Source organism: Electrona antarctica (genome assembly GCF_951216825.1).
Source record: "Electrona antarctica genome assembly, chromosome: 4".
Lineage (NCBI taxonomy): Eukaryota > Metazoa > Chordata > Actinopteri > Myctophiformes > Myctophidae > Electrona > Electrona antarctica.
The window spans coordinates 54103411-54114301 of NC_136809.1; positions in this window are offsets into that span (position 1 = coordinate 54103411).

Here is a 10891-nt window from a genome sequence, read left to right on the forward strand (position 1 = left end):
GCTCACCGGCAGCCAGTGCAGATCCGCTAGTATTGGGGTTATATGGTCCCGTTTCTTTGAATTTGTCAGAATTCTCTGTCGCCTAGCAACCGAGGGTCATTGAGACGGTGGCGACGAGCTCAATCTAACTTGATCAGCATAAATAAACAAATGACGTGTTGCGTGTGCGAGTTTCGTTCATGACGACCTTTGGTGCATGTGGCTCCCGATATGCGTGGGTTAAAGGGAAACTTCACCCTTTTTGCAAAAAAACACAGCACAACAGAGCACTTTCCTGGGGGTCTTTATGTGTGTAATATGTGGTTTTAGATATTTTAGATTTTCCTGGATTACAATTCCCATAATGCTTTGGTGCACTGCTCCTCCTTGTGGATAGGGGGAGGGCTGTCTTACTGAGACAACATGTAGTCCAAGGAAGCTCTGAGAAGGGAAGTGGTCACGTGACTGGGCTGCGCCATGACACTTTCATGGACACTTTCATGGGAGCCAAACTCACACCGGAAGTGCAATGAATACATGGCAGTGAATGGAGCCGTCTGGACCAGCTCATAACAAACATTATTCATGAACAATTGAGACCTTTTGTAAAGTAATCACTTCTGGAAAATAACAGAAGACATATATCACAGGTTGTTTTCTAATCACTTACTTTTCGATGTGCACAGAGTGCACAGTATATCATTTTATCTGAGGATCTAAACAGCAGCAGGTATCGTTTCTGGCTCCGAAGTATCGCGATATTTGGCTGTCAGACAGGAAACGGTGGGAAGTCTCGCTGTACTTGGTGCGTTCAGAAAGGTACTTTGTGCTCTTTAGATACCATACCTCTATAAAAATTACACAGTGAACACATCGAATAACAACACAGCAGACAATAATGTGTTACATGTCTTCTGTTATTTTCCAGAAGTGATTACTTTACAAAAGGTCTCAATTGTTCATAAATAATGTTTGTTCATGAGCTGGTCACTGAGCTCTCATTGACTCCAGTGCATTCTGCCAAACTTCCAGGTAGTTTGGCTCCCATGAAAGTGTCCATTAAAGTGTCATGACGCAGCCCAGTCACGTGACCACTTCCCTTCCTTCTCAGAGCTTCCTTGATGTAGTCCAGGAAGTAAGTGAGCCCAGTGTCGATGACATCAGAGACACTGGGCTCACTGCTAAAATCTAAAATATACTAAATCCAAATATTACACACATAAAGACCCCCAGGAAAGTGTTCTAAATCTTCTAAACGCCATTAACATATATATTGTTTTGCAAAAAGGGTGAAGTTTCCCTTTAAGACTCATGCGTGGTTTCCGCGTGAGGTTAGGGTTAGGTTAGGGTTTGGGGTAGGGTGTCAAATTATTGCGTGTCGGACTGTTAGTACGTCGGACCAAAGATATGCAAACAAAGTTCAGTGGATGCAGGCAGGACAGCAAAGTGTTAAAGGTGTAGTGAAACGGAAACGGTTGGCATTTTATTTTGAATAAACGCACAGATATGGGGAATCAAACGGGTGAGCTTCATTTTTATTGGCTTTTATTGATGTGGGCCTCGACACGTCATCACGCAGTACGTTTTCGTTTTCAGGAAGTAATTCAAATTCGATTTTATGGACTTTTGATATAAAAATACACAAAAATGAACCCATTTGTACCCATTTGTTTGGCATCCATTGTTAGGTATGCTCATATGATGGAAAACAGATGTGGTCTAAAAGTGTGAAAAACATATTTTTCATTTCAAAACACCTTTAAGAAATGACTTTAGCCTGTTAAAAAGCGTCATTGTGTTATTTCTGTATAGTTAATATAGTGTGTCAATCATTTTGACCATTATGGCTATTCAAAAAAGTTAACTGCCCACATCCCTCCTATGAGACACAGACTGAGTAGAACAAAATGGTGGTATTTTATCATGAACATTAGTTAGGACCAATTAGCCCTTCACTAAGTCCCTCCCCAACCCGTCCTTGTCCAATGGGCACGTTAGCAACGGTTGCTAAGAGAGGAGACATGGCAAGCTTTTCACTCATAAGCCTATCTCACAGAATTTCCCCGCCCCCCTAAATACGCCCCCTTTCGGGGTTAGTGGTGATAGCGTGACGTCACTCCATAGACGCTACATGTTAAAAGAGGTTATTTAAGAAGTCTACAACTTTTGTTTTCTCAAGGTAAGGTTTGTTCTATCTGCTCGACCTGATTTACCATCTTGTTTGCTTCATAATAATATTGGTCTGTCACATTTTTACATTAGAAAATGTACTTAGATTCTCCAGAGAAAAAAACGTGTAAATGCCCATGTTAAAGTCACCACTATTTACCGGAAGTGGGCGTGAAAAACGGGCTGTGAGATAGGCCTATTGAGATGCATGTTAAATGACAGGATTTCTACATATAAATAATCGATCATTTCAGTAGCAAGAGCTTCAAAATGTCTTCTAAATCTATAGTCAACCAGGCCTGCAGTAGGCTATATGCACTGGACAAATGTGCATGACATTATTTCAATGAACTAGAAATACGAGGAAATGTTAGAGGGAGAAACAGTATCCAACTCAATCAACTTTAATGGCCATCTGACAGGAGCTTTCATGTAACTTAATCAACTCGATCTAACTTAATAAATAGAAATAAACAAATGACATATTTGTGATCGTTTCTGACCGAGGCAAAGTCATTGACAATTTTTAAATTTTCCTTTTGTCATGTCATGTGAAAGCAGGGAATCATAGCTTCAAATTGACATTGGCTGTTCAGTTTGACCCAGCAGTTTTGGAGATATGGCTTATAGAAAAATGTCTTGCAGGAGTAGTGGAAAAGGAAAAAGTGGAAACCCCATTTCCGTTTTTTTCCTTTGTTGTGTTCACCACTGCCCCTGCTGGAAGCTTAGCATGAATTAGCATTAGGCAGACCAAATTAGACACAGTTTTTACAAAATATCATTGTTAATGCTTCTTTCTTTGCTATTTGAAGCAAGATTGAAGCAAGATTGTTCTCTCTGTGCTCTGGTGGAAACATAATGATTTGCGCGATGACTGCTTGGCCGTCACGTTTGGCCACATTTATTGGTCAGTGGCACAGAATGAGTTTTAACATACATTTATTTCTCTGTGATATTGTTTTCAGTAATGGCTGCCAAAGTGAGTGAGAGTGAGTCCCAGGTTGCAGACCTCCGGACCAGGTTGAACGTGACAGAGACCAGCCTGGATGCCACAGAGACCAGACTGGATGCCACAGAGACCAGGCTGGATGCCACAGAGACCAGCCTGGATGCCACAGAGACCAGCCTGGATGCCACAGAGCTCCAGGTTGCAGATTTGGAGAAAGAAAGTGAAGGTTGACAATTTTTTAATTTTCCTTTTGTCATGTCATGTGAAAGCAGGGAATCATAGCTTCAAATTGACATTGGCTGTTCAGTTTGACCCAGCAGTTTTGGAGATATGGCTTATAGAAAAATGTCTTGCAGGAGTAGTGGAAAAGGAAAAAGCGGAAACCCCATTTCCGTTTTTTTCCTTTGTTGTGTTCACCACTGCCCCTGCTGGAAGCTTAGCATGAATTAGCATTAGGCGGACCAAATTAGACACAGTTTTTACAAAATATCATTGTTAATGCTTCTTTCTTTGCTATTTCTGTTAGCCAGTTAGTAACAGACTAGTATTATCTTCCAAAACGATCAGGTACAATTAGCGGATTTTACCACGAATTTGCCTACTTTTGTAGAGAAGCTGTATGTGTAGTTAGCATTATTGTCCATCCATCCATCCATCTTCAACCACTTATCCGTAGTCGGGTCGCGGGGGCAACAGCTCCACCAGAGTGTTCCAGACCCCGGGGTCTCCTTCCAGTGGGACGTGCTCGAGGACCTCCCTATAGGGAGACGCCCGGGAGGCATCCTAACCAGATGCTCGAACCACCTAAGCTGGCTCCTTTCCAGGCGAAGAAGCAGCGGCTCTACTCCGAGTCTCTCTCGTGTGACTGAACTACTCACCCTAAGCATTGTTGTCATCATAGATTAGACAGATTAGACATACAGTAGCTACATGTTTAAGCATTTATTTCATATTTATATGTTGATATCAGCTCTGACATTTATTTCAGACATGCAGTGCATACTGCATATAGAGTCAAACTGTGCTACTATCTCATTTTGGATAAAATCCAGATTGAAGCAAGATTGTTCTCTCTGTGCTCTGGTGGAAAAATAATGATTTGCGCGATGACTGCTTGGCCGTCACGTTTGGCCACATTTATTGGTCAGTGGCACAGAATGAGTTTTAACATACATTTATTTCTCTGTGATATTGTTTTCAGTAATGGCTGCCAAAGTGAGTGAGAGTGAGTCCCAGGTTGCAGACCTCCGGACCAGGTTGAACGTGACAGAGACCAGCCTGGATGCCACAGAGACCAGACTGGATGCCACAGAGACCAGACTGGATGCCACAGAGACCAGGCTGGATGCCACAGAGACCAGGCTGGATGCCACAGAGCTCCAGGTTGCAGACTTGGAGAAAGAAAGTGAAGGTAATTTTTTGGGGGGCGGCAGTGGCTCAGGGATAGAGTGGCCGGTAGAAAAGCTGGATGGGAACCGAGAGGTTACCGGTTCGATCCCTGTGGGCTCCCCCAGAGTTAGTGTCGAAGTGTCCTTGAGCAAGAAATTGCTCCCGATGTGCAGGTTGGACCCTTGCATGGTTTCCTCCATCGATGTGCAGGTTGGAGCCTTGCATGGTTTCTTCCACCATCGATGTGCAGGTTGGAGCCTTGCATGGTTTCCTCCATCGATGTGCAGGTTGGTGCCTTGCATGGTTTCCTCCATCGATGTGCAGGTTGGTGCCTTGCATGGTTTCCTCCTCCATCAATGTGCAGGTTGGTGCCTTGCATGGTTTCCTCCACCATCGATGTGCAGGTTGGAGCCTTGCATGGTTTACTCCATCGATGTGCAGGTTGGTGCCTTGCATGGTTTAATCCACCATCGATGTGCAGGTTGGTGCCTTGCATGGTTTCCTCCTCCATCGATGTGCAGGTTGGAGCCTTGCATGGTTTCCTCCTCCATCGATGTGCAGGTTGGTGCCTTGCATGGTTTCCTATACATCGATGTGCAGGTTGGTGCCTTGCATGGTTTCCTTTACCATCGATGTGCAGGTTGGAGCCTTGCATGGTTTCCTCCACCATCGATGTGCAGGTTGGTGCCTTGCATGGTTTCCTCCATCGATGTGCAGGTTGGTGCCTTGCATGGTTTCCTCCACCATCGATGTGCAGGTTGGTGCCTTGCATGGTTTCCTCCATCAATGTGCAGGTTGGTGCCTTGCATGGTTTCCTCCATCGATGTGCAGGTTGGTGCCTTGCATGGTTTCCTCCACCATCGATGTGCAGGTTGGTGCCTTGCATGGTTTCCTCCACCATCGTGTGTGAATGAAGTGACGATGGAGGGCTTGTCTGAGTGTCCTCTGAGTGTTCATGAATTCAGATGAGCTCAGAGAACAGATAGTGTGTTGATAATGTAATTTACTGTATTCATCATATAATCCACACATGAGAAAGCACATTAAACTACATTTAATGATTGTGATTATGTGATGACTATTATAAATTATTGAATTGATCTAATGGTAATCTTGTTTATTTCAGCTCATGCTGGTCAGCTGTCCACCGTGGAAACACACCTGACTGCTACTGACAACCAAGTACAGGATCTGAGGAGTGAGTAGATTTATTAAACATTATGTTATGAATTAAAGATTAAAGAATAGGGTAGTAGGTGTTAAGGTTACAATGTAGGCATTTATCAGACGCTTTACAGCGATTTACAGTAAGCAAGAACAACAAATGGTGATACATCACATCCATAGATTTATTTATTTTATTTATTTATTTATTTGACAGGGACAAAGCTCATTAATCAACATGTCAGTTTTCACCTCAATGTAAATGGGCCAGAGTTAGCCAAAGCTAAATTCCATCTGTAGTCCCTGGGCAGGCTCTTAAAAAATAGTCTATATAATAATGAAACTATGCATATACACTATGCTATGTCTACATAAAATGCTATATAAGTTACAAGTTGAGCCTTTGTATACACCTGTAAGGTCGTGGAGGCTAAGGCAAGTGCTACGGCAAGTGCTATGGGATAAGATGGAGTCTGAAGAGGTGGGTTTTCAGACTACGGAGGAAGATTTTGCCAACCAATAGTTGGTTGATAAAATGTACCTCAAATGTACTTCAGAGTACATTCTAGTATCTAGTGGTATTCTACAGTACTTCAGAGTATACATTCTAGTACCACCAGCTACTAGAATGTACTCTGAAGTACTATAGAATACTATATAGATATTAGAATGTACTCTGAAGTACTATATAATACTATATAGATACTAGAATGTACTCTGAACCCCGTAACACCCAGCGTTGTAATAATACAACATATTTTAATTAATTCATTAATTAATTAAAACAAAATGGTTCTTTTTTCACCTAAACGTCATCATTGATGTTCATTGCAATGCCATTGCAATGCCATTGGTCATGTTATTTGCATATAAATATCTACAAGCTACAAGCTCACAGGCCTAGGATAGTTGCTTTTATTAATAGTAATGTTATAAACAATGTGATAATGTCTCTGTGTTGACAGACCCACCGAAGGTGGCGTTCTCTGTTGGGTTGAGTAACAACGGACAAGTTGGACCGTATAGTTCTACCACCACTCTGATCTACCAGAGAGTCATCACCAACGTGGGCAACGGCTACGATCTATCTACAGGTTGGTTATGATTCATTACGATCCACCTACAGGTTGGTTATGGTTCATTACGATCCATCTACAGGTGGGTTATGATTCATTACGATCCATCTACAGGTGGGTTATGATTAATTACGATCCATCTACAGGTTGGTTATGATTCATTACGATCCATCTACAGGTGGGTTATGATTCATTACGATCCATCTACAGGTTGGTTATGATTCATTACGATCCATCTACAGGTTGGTTATGATTCATTACGATCCATCTACAGGTGGGTTATGATTCATTACGATCCACCTACAGGTTGGTTATGATTCATTACGATCCACCTACAGGTTGGTTATGATTCATTACGATCCATCTACAGGTTGGTTATGATTCATTACGATCCACCTACAGGTTGGTTATGATTCATTACGATCCATCTACAGGTTGGTTATGATTCATTACGATCCATCTACAGGTTGGTTATGATTCATTACGATCCACCTACAGGTTGGTTATGATTCATTACGATCCATCTACAGGTTGGTTATGATTCATTACGATCCATCTACAGGTTGGTTATGATTCATTACGATCCATCTACAGGTTGGTTATGATTCATTACGATCCATCTACAGGTGGGTTATGATTCATTACGATCCATCTACAGGTTGGTTATGATTCATTACGATCCATCTACAGGTTGGTTATGATTCATTACGATCCATCTACAGGTTGGTTATGATTCATTACGATCCATCTACAGGTTGGTTATGATTCATTACGATCCATCTACAGGTTGGTTATGGTTCATTACGATCCATCTACAGGTTGGTTATGGTTCATTCATGTTAATTGACTTCATAGTTTAATTAGTTTCCTATTTAAACCAATAGGCAGGAAGTATGGGATGAGTGAAGTGTAATGTCATTGGCTGTGAGCTTGTATAGATCTGATATTTCTAAGAGTCTGACTCTATACAATATGGTGGGATGGTTAATTCACACAGCTGTATTCTCTCTCTCTGTGTGTGTGTGTGTGTGTGTGTGTGTGTGTGTGTGTGTGTGTGTGTGTGTGTGTGTGTGTGTGTGTGTGTGTGTGTGTGTGTGTGTGTGTGTGTGTGTGTGTGTGTGTGCGTATCCTCTGACTCTCTCTCTCTCTCTCTCTCTCTCTCTCTCTCTCTCTCTCTCTCAGGTATCTTTACATCAGCTGTGAAAGGCGTTTATCAGTTCAGATTCTCAGCATTAGGCGTCTGGTCATCAGAGTATGTGCGTATCCAGATGTATAAAAATGATCAGCGACTCCTTTATAACCTTGCATCGAACAGTGCTCATTATGAATATGTGTCTAATGGAATGATCCTAGAGCTGGAGCAGGGAGACACAGTTTACATGCGTATACCTAATGGGTCCAGGCTCTATGATTCCTCTGACAACCACAATGTGTTCAGTGGTTTTCTGCTCTATGCTATGTAACTCTGTTACTACCATTACATTCTGTGTAACACGGTTTGTGGTAACGTTACATTAAAGAGACAAGTGTTTGTTGGCCCCGTAATGTATTTATACATTCTGTCAGGAATAAACACGTATTAAAATTGTACTGTTTATAGTCTGTTTTACTGTTTTACTAGAAGACAGTGATTAAGTGTTTTTGTCAATAATTACAGTATTGCTGTCGGGAGGAAACCACCCAACTCCATTTTTGAGGTTTTTGACTTTCTTTGCATAAATCAGAGCTATTGAACACCCTTTACGTGTATGTGTTGGTTAAAAAATATTGAACCAATGGAAAGTATTAAAAAGTGCTTTGGACAAAACCTCTTAACTCCATTGGACCCTCAAACTAAATCAGCTAACTCCACCACATCTCCCCCTCTCAAACTGTCTGCTAAAGCAGCTAACTCCACCACCTCTCCCCCTCTAAAACTGTCTGCTAAAGCAGCCAACTCCACCACCTCTCAAACTGTCTGCTAAAACAGCCAACTCCACCACCTCTCAAACTGTCTGCTAAAGCAGCCAACTCCACCACCTCTCAAACTGTCTGCTAAAGCAGCCAACTCCACCACCTCTCAAACTGTCTGCTAAAGCAGCCAACTCCACCACCTCTCAAACTGTCTGCTAAAACAGCCAACTCCACCACCTCTCAAACTGTCTGCTAAAGCAGCCAACTCCACCACCTCTCAAACTGTCTGCTAAAGCAGCCAACTCCACCACCTCTGTCCCTCAAAGTAATTGACAATATAAATAAACACCAACTTTGATGAGGCAGTATTGCTTGTCTTTGCTTTCAAAGGTTTTCTACATTTCCTGAAAAAATTATATTTTTGAGGGGCGCTATCCCCTCCTATGTCCAGCTTTGAGTGTCCGTGTGAACACAAGCATTGAAGACAAAAGTGAGGACACAAATTGTGATTGAGATGCTGTATGATGATGTATGATAAGAGCGCCCCTCACTTCACACGGGTGTGATTTTTTTTCTTCCATTTTTGCTAATCAGCAACGCTATACTGTTTGCTTAGATGATTTGTATTTATATTAGGATACATTTGCATGACGGTAATGACAAAATTAAGGGAAGTGGGGAGCATGGGAGCTCAGGCCCCTGATCTGACTGCCTGGGCGGCCAGTCACGACTAGTCAATCACTACATTTACAAATGGCAATATGGCTACTTTTACATATACAGAGGTGAATACAGGCAGGGTGGAGTTACTTCAGATCAACATATGGCATAGGAGATAGGGCAGACCTTTTGTCTTCACTGTGTGTTTTGGTTCACACCTAAGGCAAGTTTCAAAGAGTAAAGCACAATAGGATTGCAAATGTCATGGTCCTGCAAGGTACAGTATACTGCTGAGGTGACTGCTCTCCAGAAATGTCTCCTCACAAAGTAGTTGAATCATTATTATTGGCATAGCCTAAGTATTATGAATATTTTGAAGATATGGACTACTGCGAGACAGGGCCCCTCCGGGGCCCCTCAGCGCTCCAGACTGTATGACGGAAGCATTTATATTTTACTCATGATCAGAGCTTCCGTTGCTCCAGACTGTATGACGGAATCATTTATATTTTACTCATGATCAGAGCTTCCGTTGCTCCAGACTGTATGACGGAAGCATTTATATTTTACTCATGATCAGAGCTTCCGTTGCTCCAGACTGTATGACGGAATCATTTATATTTTACTCATGATCAGAGCTTCCGTTGCTCCAGACAGTATGACGGAAGCATTTATATTTTACTCATGATCAGAGCTTCCGTTGCTCCAGACTGTATGACGGAATCATTTATATTTTACTCATGATCAGAGCTTCCGTTGCTCCAGACTGTATCACGGAAGCATTTGAAAATTGCGAGAGGCAACAGTCTGGCAACACGAGACTACATTCCGGTCATCTCATTCCGCCATATATGGCGTGTGTCTTCAGTGTACAGGGTTTGATGAGGTCAGATCAACATATGGAACGTCAGAACAGGTCAGCTCCATATATGGAGATCTATAAGGTTTTGATGAGGTCAGATCATATAGAGCGTCGCAGTCCCACCCACTTTCATGGCGACGAGAGACCCAGAAAAGAATTCCCCGTTCATTTTCCCCATAGACTTTTCAAAAAGTATTTATTTAAAGACGTTTAAATAAATAACTCTTGTTGTGACGAATCATGACAACAAACACAATGTTTTGGGCCGATCAAATCATTTGTAAGAAGAAAAACAAAAGAAAAAGTGTTGTATCCTGCCTTTTTCCCCTTCGTTTTTGATTTGATTTGATTTTGATTCTATTATCTTTATTTTGAAACCTTCAGGTAAAACAGTAAAATAAAATAATAATAAAAAATAACCACATTGCATGTATATTTCTTTTTTGAATGAAATAAGAAAATTATGACAACAATGTGATCATTGATCTTCCACCTGAAGTTCAAAAAGGAGTAGGAAGAAGTAAAGACTTATTTACTCCTACCCCCTTCTTAAATATTAACCATCTCTACAATAGTAATTATAATAATCATATAAGTGTTACTGCATCCATATACTCAATATACATATACTATATATACACCTACATACATACATATAGACATGCATATATGAGAACAAGAATTAAGCAACAAATTAAATAAGCAAGCAATACATTCTAATTCCAATTATTTGATCGCCCCAAAACATTG